Source organism: Tachypleus tridentatus, chromosome 10 (genome assembly GCF_004210375.1).
Source record: "Tachypleus tridentatus isolate NWPU-2018 chromosome 10, ASM421037v1, whole genome shotgun sequence".
Lineage (NCBI taxonomy): Eukaryota > Metazoa > Arthropoda > Merostomata > Xiphosura > Limulidae > Tachypleus > Tachypleus tridentatus.
In genome coordinates this window covers 26,952,182-26,970,589 of record NC_134834.1, presented here as the reverse complement: position 1 = coordinate 26,970,589, position 18,408 = coordinate 26,952,182, and the positions used below count along the sequence as shown (strand labels likewise).

Below are 18,408 nucleotides of genomic sequence, written 5' to 3'. Positions count from 1 at the left end.
TCATGTTTGCTGCTGTGGATTTGTTAAAGGGCATCTTCTGATGATAATTCATTGGATTCAGTGTCTGGAATTGCACTGTCAAGATATTCATTAAACTTTTCAGTTCTATTTTGGAATGATTACTATTGTTTTCAGTAACAGTAAGAGTATATTTTCTTGTTTGTTCTGATTTTCATCAATGTCTCTTTTCCCCTGTATTTGTAAAATTCTGCTTTGGTGAACAAATACATGGTTCTTGCCATTTGAGTAATAAAAGGATAAATTATTACTTTAACAAGATGCCCATAACCATAGCAATCACTAGCATATTTCATGGAATACTACTCTACTTCTGCTGATTTTGTGTGAATGAAAATGTGGTTATATAGGTGATGTAGATCTCGGGACAACTACAGCTCAACTTGTGAAGAGCCAAGGTTGTTATTTTAGTGTGTACTGACACTTTGAGTTTGTAAAACCCTGTGGTTGCATCCAAGAGATGAGCTCTAAAAATCCAGTTAATATAAGGTTAAAAATATGCAAGCAAACATACTTTGGAAACAATTAACATTTGACTTCAAGAGCCAATATTCCACAGTAGAAATGAAAGAACCTACCTATGTAACTCTTGCTCTTAAAGACGTCAGTGTATAATCCAATCCTTAATCTTATCTGTAATCCTTTTCTCCTCTGGATCTATAATTTATCAAGACTTATTCATGAATCATCGTGTTATACTAGTGGACACTGTGTGTTATGTCTTTTAATTTGGTTTTAAGATTTTATGTTTTGAAGCATTTTAGTTAGCATTTGTTTTCATATTCTTAATGTAGTTATTTTATATTGATTTGACTATTTATATCTTATTCTGTGTATCCAGCTCCATAATTGTATGTTGGTTTTATGTATTTCACGTAAGAGCATACCATGAAAGCCTGGGCATACCAGATATGACCAAAGGTTCTGACAGTATCCTTAAAGTACACATTTTTTTAAATATTTGGTTTCTAGTATCTTCATATTCAGATGAAAATTTGTGAGAGTTATAAACACTCTTTTTGGGAACAATTTTCAGGCTATTGCAGTATAAACTTTTGACAGATGTTTTGTTTCTGCCGTATTTACTTTAATTTCCAAATTTGATTGTAGTAAATGTTTTGTACATCTAATGTGTTCTTTAAAAAACTCTGACTTTTAGTGTTCCATTTTTACCTAATTGTTATGTATATTAATATTGGCTTTTTTGTATTTCTGATATAATTACTACAACTTAAGGTTGTAATTATGGTATGCATTTTGTAAATTTTTGTGTTTTGGGAAAATTCAGACTTTTATCATTATTGTGCTTAAATATTATCCATACTTATACTGTTTTTTATTTTTCTGATGACTTTAGAGGTTGCCAACATGTTTTTTGTGATGCTCTTCAGCTTAGAAATGACACTCAAGATGTACAGTTTGGGCTTACAAGGCTACTTTGTCTCTCTGTTCAACCGTTTTGACTGTTTTGTGGTTATCAGCTCTATTCTAGAGATGGTCTTAACATATACTGGTGTCATACCTCCTCTAGGGGTTTCTGTGTTACGATGTGTTAGATTGTTAAGAATCTTCAAAGTTACAAAGTAATTATGTTGATATTTTCAATTCCATGTAGTTTAGCTTGTTTGTTTGCTTGTAATGATGAGAAACCCATTTGAAGTAAAAATATATCTCAGGAATGCTGGTATGGGTATTAAAACTTTTACTAATAAAGCAGAGAACAATGTTTCGCTCTTCATAAGCCATCTTCAGGTTAACAATCTTCTTGTTAACCTGAAGATGACCTAAGAAGGTTGAAACGTTGTTCTCAGCTTTTTTGTTTAATGCAAAGCTTTGCAGTGGGCTGTCTACACTGTGCCCATTGCAAGGAGATCACTCCCCGAATTTTAGTATTATAAGCCCTGAGCTTTACCACTGAGCCACCAGGAAGAATAATACAACTTTGACTAAAATCTTTCCTTGTTTTTCAGCCACTTAAACACATTTTGTTTTTTAAAAATATCAAATTATCATTTAAAACTTGAATATATAATTTTAAATTTTGTATTCTCAAGACAGCTGGTATGGGTGTTAGTACTTTACTTACAATAAAGTATATAACAATATTCTGTAAAAATGTATTCTCAAGACGGCTGATATGGGTGTTAACACTTTAATTAAAATAAAGTACAGAACAATGTTTCGACCTGAAGATGACCTAAGAAGGTCAGAATGTTGTTCTATACTTTATTTCAATTAAAGTGCTAACATGCATACCAGCCGTCTTGAGAATACATTTTTACTTCAAGTGGGTTTCTTGTCATCGCAAATTAAAATTGTTTTTTTAAAAGCACTGATGTTTCTCTTTTTTTACTGATGATACTAGTAAATACTGAGAAGTTATATACATAAAATAATAATAAATTAAATAGGTTATAAAAATGTTTTTGACACCTTGTTGATGTTGTCGAAACAATATTATGTTATAGAACACCTGATCAAACTTTGTAGAATGGACGGCAACTGTCTGTTGTGGAGACACAAGTGTAGAGGACAACGTTTCGAAAGTCTTCTGCCTTTTGTCTTCAAAGTTTCATCGTGAATACTCTGCCTAAACAATCTATCAAAGAACACCTGATTAGTTTAATAACATCTGTTAATTTTGAATAAGAAACTGAAATTTGCTCGAGTTGATATAAAAAAAAAAAAAAATAAAAAAAAATCAAGTTAAGTGCAACAAAGTATTTACTCTTGACAACTAAACTACTAATGAGAACTCTTTCTGAAAATGCACAACAAATTATTTGATATTCAGTTATGTTAAATAACGTTAAGTTTTAGGTTTTGTTCATGATTCAGCATAAGACAGCTCTTTGAGAAAGTGTCAGATACATACCTGTCACTGTTTGAATTTCAGATCACTCTGAGCAAGTTTGCAGACACATTTCTAAAACTTCTATTTTCGAAATCTTGGCACGCTCGATTATTTCTATAATTTATGCATTTTTACATGTAGTAATATTTTTCACTGACTGTTTTATCGTTTTCTTTAGATATTGGGCATCTCTTAGAAATTTGGTATCTTCTCTTATCAACTCCATGTGTTCCATTGCAAGTTTACTACTGCTACTGTTTCTCTTTATTGTAATTTTTGCACTTTTGGGTATGCAAGTTTTTGGTGGCAAGTTCAATTTTGGTGAAACAGAAGATAAACCACGGAGCAATTTTGATTCCTTTTGGCAGTCTTTGTTAACAGTTTTTCAGGTAGAGTACAGTGCTGGTGTATACTAGTTGTAACTAGTTATTAAGTATGTTGTAACTAACCTATTATTTTTGCAGTTTTTACTGAAACTGTGTTCAATATTACAGACTTTCTTTGCACATAATATTTGAACTTAAATTTATGTCCTGTTAATCTGTATTAAAGGTTCCTTTGGCTCACGTGTGTACTTATGTCCTTATCTTATTTGTAGGTAGAAATTCTAATTACAGAATTTAGGAAAACAAAACAATTGTATCAAGTATCAATTATATAAAACTCATGGTTTCATCCTGCTGTTGTATTTAGTTGATGTGTTGATAAGCTAGTTTCTTTAAAAAGATTTGGGTTCTTGTTACATATTGCACATTCTGTTTAAATCGATTTTAATGTACTGTTTTAAATCAATACTCTAGATTCTGACTGGGGAAGACTGGAATGTTGTGATGTATCATGGTATTAATGCATATGGAGGAGTTGGCTCTGTTGGTATTTTGGCTTGTATTTACTTCATAATACTCTTTATCTGTGGCAACTGTATCCTTTACTGTCTAAAATATTATTTTTCAGGTTTGTATCATCCCCCAGTAGAACATGGGCTAAAACAGTGACAGTTTTATTTATTAAGTCCTAAAAGGTTCTATGACTTTGATTGTGTATTATCAGGTAAATTACTTGTTTTTTTTGTCATGCTTTTATAAGTAGAAAATGGTTTTTTTACAACTACTTTCTGGGACAAAGAGAGTACTTTATTTGTAATACATTTAAAACATCTTGATAAATATTTGTCAAACAATGGTTTATATATCACACCAAGATAAAATCTGTGACAAATATATAGTAAAGGGCAAGTCTTTCTCAAGAACAGTTAGTAGGTGTCCCTTCATTAGAACATCCAATATACAGAGTTATATTATTTATTGGGTTTCCCAGTTTTTGTTTCTTTCTGCATTATCTGGTCTGAGATAGCCTGATTGCTAGGGTGCTTGACTCGCATACTGTAGGTCATGAGTTTGAATTCCATCACCAGATATGCCCACCCTTGCAGCTGTGAGGGTGTTATGATGTGATTGTCAATTCTGCTATTCCCTGGTAAAAGAGTAGCCCAATAATTTGGTGTGGATGGTGTTGACCAGTTGTCTTTCCTGTAGTATATAACTATTAAATTATGGTGGGCTAGCTCAGATAGCCCTCAAGCAGCTTTGTAAAAAAATAAAAAATAAAAACAAATCCACATCATCAACCAGACTGGACTGTATCATATTATCATTGGATATTTCAGCTTTGTTTTTTTCTCAAACCATTCCGAAGATTTGACTGTATTGTATTTATTCGTTGAGCCTTCTAGTTTTATTTATTTCCATCATCTGTTAGATTAGGCTTTAGTGCATCATTTATTGGGATTTCTGGTCTTGTTTTTTCTTATATCAGACAAGGATATAGCTCATTATTTACTGGGTCTTTCAGTTTTATTTCTTTCTCTCTCAAACTGAACTATATTATATCATTCCTTGGGTCTTCCAGTTTTGTTTAATCTCTCATCTGTTAGGCTTAGCTGTATAATAATATTCAACAGGTCTGATAGTTCTGTTTCTTCCCACATCATCCTTGATTCTTGAAACATTAGAATACTCATGGGATCTTCTTATTTTGTTTATTCGTACTTCATGTCTGTGATTGGGTTTAGTCATATTACTGATTGGATATTTCAGCTTTGTATCGTCTCACATCATCCTTCAAACTATACTATATTGTATTACTCACATGACCTTCATGGCTTATTTTATTCTAAATATCTTGAAGTGATTAAAGTTTCTATTCAAGAGGTCAGTGACTACTCTGGTAGTGTTTTCTCTTCTGGTCTAGAAATTAACACTTTAGTACATAACAATATTCATCTCTACATTTAAAAAAAATACTTATGATTAGCAGACAGATGTGTTGCAATAGATATAAAAACAGGATACTTCAACTACTGAAAGATATGTTTATCTGCTCATTAATAACAGGATTTATTGTAGCTGTACTATAGGAACAAGGAAGTTTTCATATGGAATGGGATATAATTAAATGTGAATAATCCATTTTTTAAGTAGAATTTATAAGTATGGAACATTTCAGATACAGATTTATCAGATATTTAATATTGATATTTGTTTTTCTGAGTGCCTTTCTCAGACATTCTCTTGAATGTATTCTTGGCTATTGCTGTGGACAACTTGGCTGATGCAGAGAGCCTGACTGCTGTTGAAAAGGTAAGTCAAGTTTGATATGTTTGAAACAAAACCATAGTTTTTTGCATGTCGATCTACTCATTTATAGTTTCAGAATTGCCCTCAAGAACCAAATTGTTTAAGGTTTTACTAATTGTATTGTACTAATTAAGATTTATCAGTGTGCATTCAACACTCACACTGAACTGAGGGACTGGGTTGGAACTTGGGATCTAGGTTCTTTTGTATTGTTGTTAAAATACGTTTTAAAAGACTGAACAATTCATAGTTTTTAAAAGTTGCATCTGAAAGATTTCCAATTTGAACACCGTGGCTTTAATCGAGTCACATATATCAAGCTAAAACTTCATATTCCAACATTTTATTGAAATAAAGACAGTTATTAGAATAGAATTTGCTTAATTAACTACAAAGGCACATTAAGGATATCACAAAGTACTAAATATTCCACCTCTGTGGCAATAAACAGATCTAATATATAATGCATTGTGCATAAGAAATATTACAAGTGTGGAGGACAGAAAATAGTTGTGGGAAAGGTATGAAAGTGAAAAAACTGGTAAGTTTTTTTTTACGAAGGAAGAACCAGAGGAAGCTGCTGAAATACAACTACAAGATGCAGTTCAGGATGAAGAGAGAGAAGACAGAAAACCAGTGGAAAAGATGAAGAAAAGAAAGAGGAATAAAAATAAGAAATTAATAGATGAAGTAGCCGAGGAAGAAGAAATTGAACAGCTAAACGTAAATGATTCTTCAAGAATGAACCGTATTCCTTTTTTCAGATCGTAAGTAATAACAGTTGAACTTCATTGTATAAAAGGTTTCTTTATTCACTGTATACTTCTTAATGTGACAAACTGAAAGACTTGCTTGTGCATTATAGCTTATTTTTATTCAATTGTTCTTAAAAACAACAATTAGAAACTAAATTCAAGACTTTTAAAGTTCATAAAACATTTGTTCTTACATGTAGGACTTAAGTCAGAAAAGTAACATTAATATTTTTAAATATATGTTGTAAAGTTTTTAAAGCAAGCTTTCAGTTGCCATCATGGTCCATTCCAGGTGGGTTTGGTATTGAATTAAAGACATCCTTAAGGATGTCAGTCACTGGCAGTGAAACAATGATAGAAACTAAATGCTGTTTTTTTACATTTCTTATTCGAAAGCTGTAATAGGCTAATTAAGTTAATTTAAAAAAATAAATTTAATTATTAATTAATTAATTAATTATGTTACTTTTCTACTTTGGAATATGGTGTAACATTTTAGTTCTTTTCAATTGCTTATGCAGTTTAGGTCAAATAAGGTATTCTGAATGTTGAAATGTGCCTTAAAATGTTTAACTCTTTTTAAATTCAGTGATGTGATTTTAAATCTTGTGGGTTTAGGTTACTTTGTTAGTAAAAAGTAAAATAAATGAAGGGTTCCAAATAATGTTCTAAACTTTTCTTTATTGTTTGTAGTATAAACTTGTACTCATGCTGTCTAAAAATAAATCATACTAAAGTCTATGAATATTAATGTTTATGTATTTGGCACTCATCAAGTTTTTCAGTTGTATACATATATACATAATAGAGATAAATGTGACAAGTAACATTGTATATGGCTTTATTGCTTTATAACCTTTTATAGAATATAATGTCATAGTTCATTGAATACTTTTATAAATTTGACTAATATTCACCATCACTGAAGTACTTTCAAGCATATTAAACAAATATAAATTTGTCCTAGAAAACATTCTTGTTAAATTTTCTGTTTCTGTCTTGTTTTCAGTTCCATGGATGTACTTAATAAGTCCGTAAGTTTTATTTTTACAATAATTTCTCTTTTATTGCTACAGTAAGAACTTTTGTTGTAATATCCAAGTACATTAATTTCCTTGCTATACAATAGATTTTAGATGTATGCTTATAAATTTCACAATCGATAGAGATATTTTAAATTTTTACAACTATTTTAATGTTTTTAGAGTACTACTTTGAAATGTGTAGCTTTTATACAAGTGTGTGTGTGTGTGTGTGTGTGTAGTTATAGCTACATAAAAGCATAATAGAGGGTATATACATGAAGATGTTATGTGAAATTTGGTTAACTAGTTAATAACCTCTGAATGAGTCAGATTTGTCTTTTGTTTTTTCAGTTAGAAACTTTCATCTTATAACCCCATCATCTCTTGATTGATTTGAGGTGTAATTACAGTTTTGGGCTTAGCTTAAGAGTTGATGTATTTCACTATGCCCAGAGTCTCAGATTAATTCATTTTAAACTGCCTAAAAGAATTCAACTTGAGAGTAGGTAGAAGAGGTCCTGATAAGTAATAAAATTGATTCAGGTATACAGGCACCCCACACTTGGTATTGCTTATGCACAAAAGTATGGCTAATAAAAAGGAAAAAAAAAAAATTCTTTTATATTAATTTACTCGAATCCTGTCTAAAATAATTTTAAGTGCTATACTTTTGAAGATTTTCTCTTGTCATTTTTAATTTTCCCTTATTTCCTTGCTGATAGCAGATGAATTTAGCTACCATATTTTTGATATGTTTTACAAATACACTATTTGGAAGTTTAATGTATAGTTGCACATCTTGAGAATTACATAATGTAACAATTTTTACTTTTTCTTGTCCCTGGGCAAAAAGTGTTATTTCCCAATTGCTTATGCCTAAAGTAAATGGAAAAGATCTATTTTTCTCTTCAAACTTTGCTTTTGTGACCTGGGTAATGAAATTTTCCAATTTACCCATTTTCCAAAACATTCCAGGTATATTCAGTGCTGAGTATCTGATAGAGAATTTTCTCAAACTCACAAGAACTTTCAAAACTTTCTAGGATGTTGTAGAACTTACAAGATTTTTTTAGAACTTTCCATAGTAATATAATTACAGGGCTCTCCACTCACCACTTCAGTTTAGTTTTAGCTGCCTAAGTGAACACAGATTTTATCAGAGATGGAGTCAAGAAGCTGCAAGCATTCTGCAGATGCATTCTGCTATGTATGTGGCCAATTTATCAAGACAAGAGCGAAAAAGTACTCTGTGACAGCATCTGCTAAAATGTGTGAAGCCTACAAGGCATATTTTGGCATGCCTGTCGGGGATCAAGACAAACCTTGGAGACCTTATTTTACCTGCGAGCACTGCAAAAATACTTTAGAAGGTAAGAAGGACAGTTTTTGCTTGCTTGTATAGTAAGATTTTATATTATACAAATTTTAGACCTTTTAAAAAATTAAATATATTTTTTTAATTTCCATTAGTGTAGAAAAAATTTCACATATAAAATATTTTGCACTCTTGCACATTAATTGTGGATCAAATAAATTTATTCTTCATAATAATTTTATTTTGCTCTTTTGCAAGATGGTACAGATGGGAAAAGAGAGCCATTAAGTTTGCTATTCCAAGAATTTGGTATGAACCCCAGTGACTACTCAAGCAATTGCTACTTCTGCATGGTGGATCCTTCCAAACGTTGGGCTGGCAAGAATGCATCTGCTCTCATGTATCTGAACTCCCTGTACCTATTCTGCCAGAGAGAGCAGCCAGCAGCAAATCAGAAGAGGAGGTAGACATTGAAGATCCATATTACAATTTCAGAGGTGCAGCTGGTAAGAGGAACCAAACCAAAAAGACCTCATTGACTTGATCAGAGATCTTGATGTAACAAAGTCGAATGCCAAGACAAAAATTTGGGCTGATACGTGAAAGTGATTTACATTATAGTCACAAATCTTGAAAAACTACTCACTTCTAAACATTTTTGTATAACTTTAGTATAAATACATGTAAATCTTGATTCAGATGTTGTGTAAATGAAAATTTGCAAACTTGCCCGTTTTTACATATAAAATAGGTTAATTTCTAAATTTTTTTTATCCATGTCACAAAAGCAAAGTTTGAATGGAATAATGGCCATTTTCTATACTTTTACAACATAAGCAGTTAAGAAATAACACAGTATCCAGGAACAAAATTTGTGTTACATAGTGTTAGCAAAACCCTCTATTTTGTTAGTAAGTTGGCTAATCCATATTATTATTTTTTCTTGTTTGTAGTCACAGGTGTATAATAAGGTAGATTCTGACTCCCTACTAAATGACGAACAAGAGAAGACAGAAGGTGAGCCACAACCTTCAAAAAGATTAAACAATCACATGAAATATGTTTTATCAGAGTTTGAAAAATACTCTTTGGAGGGATCTAATTAAACACTTTACACTTTATTTACATAGAAAATTACTTTTAACTGACCATCATCAAAACTCATTTACAATATTAAAAAAAATGTTTTGAATTTTAGAAGAAGGTGATGATGAAGAAATGGAAAATGAAGAAAAAGTAGATTTAGAATCAGCTGCAATTTCCGTTAGTGCTCATGCAAGACGTATTTCTGAATTCAACATCCCAAAAAAAACTCATCCTATTCCAAAAGCCTCTTCCTTTTTTGTTTTCTCTCACACAAACAAGTGAGTTTTAAAGTATGTAGTTACACAGAGTTTTAACTCCTGTTTTTATTTTAAGGCAATTTTAAAAAATACAGAGCTGGAAAAGAAATACCTGAAATCAAATTCGGAAAGTTATAATATTTTGGAAGAATTTCTTTATATTTTTTTTAATATCTGTGTTATTAATGTTTTTTACAACATAACAAATATTGATTATCAATTATCAGTTTAAAAGAATTGTTTTATGCAAATTTATATTTCAGTTGATTTATTTTTTTTTTTTTTATATTTTATTCACCATTACATTTTTTTTATTATAAATAATACTTTTATAATGCATAAAAATATTACCAAATAATCCAGAATCCAGGTTCTAATATATTTTTTATAATATTATTAAACTGGAAAAAAGACATGAGACTCTAGTGGTATGGTTTGCAAATGGATTATTTTCTGTAGTGCATTAATTATTGGGGGCTTTTGTTTTAGTTAGTGGTGTTTTTATTTTTTAACCATTAAATATTGAGATAGTTGATAGCTGTCTCGAGTGAAGAGGCTTAGTATATAAAGTAATAAAAATAAGCTTACTTCATAAGCATTTGCTTTTTACCCATTTACCTTTTGCCCTGTAATGTAATGTATTTATGGATAAAGATGTAAAAAAAATCACAATGATTTTTGATTAAGCACCAGATTTGATATAATTTTGATGCAAGTTATAATTTACTTAGTAGGAATAGCTAGGTTTATTGTGTTGCTGGTTATTAATGTAAGTTTTCTTTAGGTTCCGAGTCATCTGCCATCGTATCGTAAACCATTCATTCTTCAGCAATATCATTCTTACTTGTATTCTTATTAGTAGCACTATGTTAGCTGCAGAAGATCCTCTTAACTCCAGTTCAGAAAGAAATAAAGTGAGTGTTTCATTTGATTATGTGTTTAGTTTCATGGAAATTAGGATAATTTGTTTTCTAAATTGTCAACATGGTTTACGTGAACTTAAGAAGCATTGTATTTCAATGAATGCTTGACTAACAGTGAAAAAGATTAACTGTCATAATAAGAGAAGAAAGATTAGACTTCTTAAGTGAAACATGGAAAGATACTACGTGAAAAAAACCAATAGTAACAAGTTTAATAAACGTAAAAAGTTTGAAACAAAATTACAGTTTTATAAGTACAAATATTTTTACCCCAGGTGGCTTCACCTTTACAAGGTCTGCTACTTGATAATTTATGGAAATTAGACAATAGCTTTTATAAGAAGCTGTGATTGTTTATTAAGCCACTTTATCTAAAATTTGGAACAAAATAGAGTAAAGGTAGTGTTACACTTTGAACATATTTCAGTTCTAAACTTTACACTGTTTTAGAAATTCATATCATAACCTAAACAGTGGACATTGAGTTGACTGGAGTTAAGAATATTTTTGTTCACTTGTATTGACCAGTTTTAATAATAGCTATTTCAAATAATTGAAGTTTTAGCCAGTACAGGTTATGTGGAAGGATAGGAATGTTGCAAAATTAGTCATTTACATGATTAAGGATTCCCTAGTTAATATTGTATTAACTATAGCTGAAGATCTGATTCAGTAGGAAATAAAATCAATTTAGGAGTTTTTTCTTTTGATTATCCATTAATTTTAATATGAATACAAGAAAAACAGAGTTGATAATAACAGTCAGGAATGACTATTCTCTGAAAGATGTCAGTGAAATACTGGTGATCCATCCAGGATAATGGTTAGGATGAACTCTCCTCTGCCAAAGGTGCACGGTGTATAGAAATGTACATACACATGTATATATGTATATGTCCACTTAGACTTACAAAACTCATAAATCATTATTTGTTTTCTTGAAGTATGTAATATATATGGATAATATAATTGCTGTTATATATACTGTGTTCTGTAGCTTGAAACTCTTGGATAAATGGTTAATTTGTGCTTCCTTTGACCTGTAGCATTAACTTTCTTTCTAGATATTTGATGAACATTTTACAGGAAGTTAATGTTATTCATGTTCCTTTCATGTGTAGGTCCTCAACTATTTTGATTATTTTTTCACGACTGTTTTTACAATTGAAATTGCTTTGAAGGTAAGGTTCATGATTTGTTTATAGCATTTAATGATAAAAAACATTTACAGTATCACTTACTAACAACATCAAGCGTACCATGTCTGTGATTGAATGAGGTGCTCTTAATGTGTAACATCAGTGTTACACTGTGTACTTTTTGTAGTAAGCTTTACTAAATTCAAACATAATACTGGAAGACAAGCATGTTTTTTCCATTCCTTTTTGTGACACTATTCTAACATGCATTATTTTGGGAAGGATTGTGTGATTGTTTTACAGTTAACAGGTTAGCCATAGAAGTTTGTACTTCTAATTTGTAATAATTACAATACTGCTGTAATTAAATAAAACTTAACTACTGATGACAATTAAGCAAACGCATTTTTTGCTGATTTACAACCATTAAGAAACAGTAGGGTAAGGACCAGCTAAAAATGGCAAAGGTAATTAAGAAACAGACATGTTGGTTTGATTTGTTCTTATATGTAATTTAGCTGATTAATTGAATTTAAATGATAAAAATAAAAGATAGAAATGTGTGATTAACACTTCCTTGTTTATAAAATAAAGACAGGCTGTTGAACTTCATTTCATTTGTGCCAAATGTTTCTTTTATTATATCCACTCACATATAACTGTCTTATTAAAGTTATTTTGATGTGTACTTGTTCTCATTTGATATAATTTAATGCAGAATATTTGTCCTTTGATAACTATTAAATGATTATAGACGATTTTGTATGTAAAATACCTGTCATAGTTTAATAATTACTTCTGTAATAATACCTTTTTAGATTTATAGTTAAAACAATATCAGATATTATCAAATGTTTTGTAGATTAGTTTTCATGTCATCAGCTGTTATGATGTATGAAAAGGCTTATAAAGTACTCAAACATTAAATTCATAAGCTATACCTCTAAAATTCTTGTACATCTAGTTTCTTAAGAATATTCAAAACATATTTTATAAATTATTTAAACTCGGTTACCAACTTACGTTTTGCATTATGAATTAGAAAATTGTAGTTTGTTTTTACTGTAGTTTTAATTTAGTCCTATTAATGTTTTCAGGCAGTTACATATGGTGTCATTCTCCACAAGGGCTCTTTTTGTCGAAGTGCCTTCAACCTGTTGGATATTCTGGTTGTTTCAGTATCCCTTATTTCTTTTGCTTTTGAGTAAGTACATGTTTATTTTTCAATAAATTTTCACTGATGTGTATGTATCTGTGTGTATTGAAAAGTAAAGGGAATATATGACACTTATGAATTACAAAATGATGTTACTAAAAACAAATGAATTAAATGAAGTACAGCTTCTTTGGTACAACATTTCTTTTAATAAAACAAAACTCATATATGATCTTCAGATATTAACATTTCTCTGCTTGGATCTGGTTAGTTGCCCTTCAGTGATAACAGTGAACACGTTCAGGTTTTGTACACTGTAACTATAAGGAGGTCCTTCTTTGGCCATATTGTGAACTATTCATTCTAGTCTTTGAATTATACACATATTATGATATATCAGTAAATGATTTATATCAGTCAAAAGTCAGCAACTTGTAATGGATGCACCCATGAGAATATGTTATTGTTTTGATGTTCACAATGTTTTGGATGATATATTCAAGGTTAGTGACTCAGAGGCAGAATTGTTCAATGAAAATGATAATTCTGATAGCACCAAATCAGATGACAGTGAGGATGGAATGAGTAGCAGTGATGGAGATGAGCAAGTTAGGGAAGAATCTAGCAGGGATGATGATCCCCCACCTGATGAACTGATAGAGAACAAAACAGTTGGTAGGAATGTGATTAGAGATTAAGGTGATTTTGAATAGGGCTATAGTAAAATATTGTACAGCCAGATGTCCCTGCATCCACTGGCATCCATAGCCTACTTGTGCAACATCATGATGATGCTGGCACCATTGCCTTTTTACATCTTATTTTAAGAAATGATTTTGAGGATCTAGTTGTTCAAGAAACCAACTTCTATTCTTTTGCAGTTTCTCAGAGACACACCAGTGAAGGCAAGATCCCAAGCTCATTTCTGGAAAGATGCATCTCCATTTTGAGAATTTCTTGAACTTGTTTTCCTTAGTGGTGTATTAGATTACAGATGCCATTTTTCAGTAGCGTCATGCCAAGAAAAAGACACATTCCTCATGATTGCTAAGTTTCTACTTTTCAACAATAATAATGCATGACTCAACCCATTTTGATGATAGACTTTACAGAGTATGCCTAGTTTACAATCATATAGAGAAGTTGCACACTTTGTACATACCTCAGGAGCATTTGTTATTAGATGAGGGGATATTGAAAGGGAGAGAAAGGTTCATATTTAGAGTCTATAACCTTCAGAAACCAAACAAATATGGTACAAATGGTTATATACTTTGTGAATCAGGTTCAGGATACATTTTGAATTGGGATGTTCTGTGATTCAAATTTCTGATGATCTTCTTATATATTTGTATGATCAGAAATTCAAGGTACACGTGGATAATTTTTACAATGGGCTACCAGTATCTAGTCATTTGCTTGAAACCAGCCACAAACTTGTAGAATTGTTTGAGCCAATCATAGATTCCCACCACCTGGAATAAGAATAGGGTTGGATGTTAGCAGAAGGACAATATACTACTCATGGATGGATAAGAGTTTTAGGAAAGGTGATATCTACCATGCATGACTCCTGACTTGCTGATATTGGGAAGAAAGATAAAGATAGTAACCCAAAATATGAGAAATGTATTGCACAAAACAACAAATATGTGTTGGAGGTTGATCACTGTGCAAAGTTGACAAAGAAACTTTTGTTTCATTTGATGAATTTGTTGGTGTTCAACTTTCAGGTACTGTATAACAAACATCAGGAATAAAAGAAAGATTTATTTGATTTTCTCATGAGCTACATAAAATCAGTGTTTGAACTGGGTAGTGCAACTGAAAGAGGACTTCTTGTACAAGAATAAAGACTTCTTAGGACCAGTTGCCATAAAAATGCTGAGATGTGATTGAACCTGCAAGGATCTCTGGATGAGTAAAAGGTATTCATTGGAAAAATTCCAAGAAGTCTAAACCAACTAGGTCATGACATGTGTGCCAACTTGAAAAATGAGTAAGTCAGTAACATTCCTCTCCATCCAGACATGCTTTGAGTGAGATAATCTACTGGTCATAGGGAATTAAGAGGAGTAAAAACAACATGATTTGAATGTTAAAATAAAAACCCAAAAAAACTCTTTTATAGCTTTATTTGATTGTATCCATAGGATTGAAAAAATGTTATCATACAGGTTAAGTAATGTAAAACAGCCATAGTATTTCATTCAAGTAAGTTACTGGTGGACTTTTTTATGCTTGTTGTTTTACTTTATATTCTCACTGTTAATTTGAACTTTCTGATTTTTTTTAGTGAGATAATTTGCATTTTTATGTTTATTTTGTACAGTTTCCTTTTGATGTGGTTTATCCAAACATTATACTTTATACACTGTTTGAGTTCCCTTCTTATTTCTAGTAAGTGCTCCTTAATTTTTGCTTTGTTTATTTCATTTATAAAATGATTAGTTATCTTTAATACAGAAATATATGTTGGTTGGTAGAAAAATTATGAAGTCGTTGTTTTTATATGTAAATGTAAATAATATAATTTCATTTTAAAAATTAAAAGAAAATGTTGCAAAAAATATGTATTCTGAGATTGTGGTCACAAATTTCCCTTTTATATTATGAAGCATAGAGAAAAGTAGCAGGTACAAATAGTTACACCTTTTATTATCAAAAAGATATTATTTTATCTAGAATAGGACTATTTAATAGAAGTACTGTGCATTATATTCCACTTTCAGTTTAATTTTGTTGAACATTTTGTTCATTACTGTGTTCATGTTGTATGAATTGAGGATGTAGCCATCTTTTGGTCATGTTGGTTATATAGATATATGTAGTAACAGGAAAGCCTTGCTCACTTTTCAGTTTATATGCTTACAGTACATGTGTGGCCATTTTATTTAATTTTTAATGTTATGTTTGGTTTGATGCAAAATAGCTAGAAAACTTGCTCTGAAAAAAATAAGTTTTTTCACTATCTTTATTTTAGTTTATGTGACTTAAACATTTTTTTCTTGTTTACTGTGATAAAATGTCATTCAATAGTACTTTGTAAATTTATTTATATGTGTTTTTGAAATTGAATTTAAGCTGGAGTTGCTTTTTTTTATAGCAATGAAGCCATATCTGTTGTCAAAATTCTTCGTGTGCTGAGAGTATTAAGGCCTTTAAGAGCCATTAATAGAGCTAAGGGACTTAAGGTAAGTAGTTTTTCTTCAAGTTTGTTTTAGATGCCTTCTTTAAGTTCAGTGTTAAGATTTAAATAAGTAGTATGCCTGCCCAAATAATAAAAAAATCAAAACATACTTACCATCCATTGACCCTTGTAGCTATTCCTCAGCTGTTGGGGTTTCCATTTTTGTGCATCTAAACATTGGTCTTATTTTTTCTCTCTTGCTCCAGTCTCTTTATTCCCCAGTTAGTTGCCCTTGGCAGTATACTTTCCACCTATGCCAGTACACCTGTTATCCTGGTACTGTATGTATAAGCACCTCATTCAGATACTTTTATCACTTTTACTCAACAAAACATTTATACACAGTTTTTCTACTAAAGTGCTTTATTATTAATGTACTTCTTTGAAATTTTTGCATCATCTAGTGGCCTCATGTATATACATTTTGTTTAATAATTAATAATTGCTATTTGAAAAAACAAAACTTGCAACATGAATTCACAGGCTACTGTTCAAACATGAGGACTAATCAGCCATCATCTACTCCACTTCTGTTAGCTAATGTCTTTCAAAGGTTAGGTTTGTTTGACTCACACTTTTGTTATGAGGTAAATTCTTCCCTCACACAATTTTTGTTGGAAGTCTGCCTGTGGTCCCCACATCAATTAGGACGAGTTAGGTCTTAACTTTTCCATTTTGGTAAGGTGGTTTGATTCTGTTCTTTCTTTGAATTCCTGGGTTGTATGCTGTCAGGCATTAAGATTATCTGTTTTCAACATCAAGTTATGAAGAAGTTTCATATTTATATGACTAGAATGGACAGTTCTATTGATATATATGTAAAAATGTCTGGTATGGGTTGAAAACATTTTTTTTAGAGAAGTGAACAACTTTTCGACTTCTTTGGTCATCGAAGGTTGAAACGTTGTTCGCTCCTCTACATAAATTTTCTCAACCTATACCACATGTTTTTACACACACATTTTTTCTCTACAAGTGGGTTTTCTCGTCATCATGAGTTCTATTGATAAATGGTTCCTCTAGAAGCTTGACTATGATCAGGAATAATCTAAGCCTACAAAGATTAACCATATTAAAAAATGCAACATCTCATAATTGTAACTGAGAAGTTACAACTGTTTAATCAATACTTAATTTCACTTAAGTTAGTTTGAAACTGTGTGTTTTTATTTAGGATATCAAGATAAATTGTACTATGCTGTACTAGTGCAGTGAATACTATGACTTCCCTTCTCCATCTGTGATGTATGTCTGGATATTTTGGACAGAGTGATATATTCATTTTAGTCATTTTTAATATAATGAAGCTGTGGAACATTGGAAAGTTTCAATGCATTTTTTTATAGTTATAAAATAGAATTTGTTGTAATTTGCAGTTAGGGACTGTTGAAAGACACAGTAGCTGAATAAATGATATTCAGGCAATGTCTTACTGTCTGAGTTAAATCTACCTTCATCTAAGGCATGTGGATATATTTTTTTAATGAAATATAAGGCATTTTGCTTAGTCTTAAAGATTCGGACTTAATTTAAGTTTCATGATTCCAAAGCTTTCTAAATAGCTGTATGTTATTATTTTAGGTTACTCATTCATACAGTGTTTAACATAAGGTAATAACATGCACAACTGTTTAAAAATATATCTAAGTAAAAAATAAAAACCACCATCACAATAGAAAAAATATAATTTTTGTTTTACACCATAACTGATATTGTATTTCAAGAGACTTCTTACATCTACTCAAATTAGATAAAAATAATATAAAATAAGAAAAACCTTGATCAAAATACTGGCCACATTTTTCTGAAGTCATCATTTGATTTTAGGTAAAGTTTTAATACGATTTTAACCTCTTTTAATTTTGTTTTTTAGGATTTGCTTCTAAAACATACTTGTGCTTCTTATATCTCTTTATTTTCAGTAAAAAATTGATAGTTAGGCTTAAAAATTCACATCACAGATTTTAACACACAATTTGTATGTAGTAAATATGTGGCCATTTGTTAAATTTGGATTTCTTTATAGTTTTAGTAATTATAAATTCTCAAGAAAC

General features: G+C 30.7%; 1 pseudogene across 1 annotated transcript in view; it reads left to right on the top strand.

The window, feature by feature from the left end:
* The window catches only part of LOC143228919 (muscle calcium channel subunit alpha-1-like), a 182,366-nt pseudogene that overhangs the window by 130,557 nt on the left and 33,401 nt on the right, over positions 1-18,408 (top strand). Inside the window, exons 13-24 of the transcript XR_013015494.1 lie at positions 1,376-1,601; positions 3,051-3,261; positions 3,673-3,793; positions 5,435-5,511; positions 6,070-6,275; positions 7,273-7,297; positions 9,557-9,620; positions 9,802-9,967; positions 10,731-10,860; positions 11,991-12,050; positions 13,106-13,212; positions 16,271-16,358. The product of XR_013015494.1 is annotated as a muscle calcium channel subunit alpha-1-like (transcript). The remainder of the gene's footprint in view (positions 1-1,375; positions 1,602-3,050; positions 3,262-3,672; positions 3,794-5,434; positions 5,512-6,069; positions 6,276-7,272; positions 7,298-9,556; positions 9,621-9,801; positions 9,968-10,730; positions 10,861-11,990; positions 12,051-13,105; positions 13,213-16,270; positions 16,359-18,408) is intronic.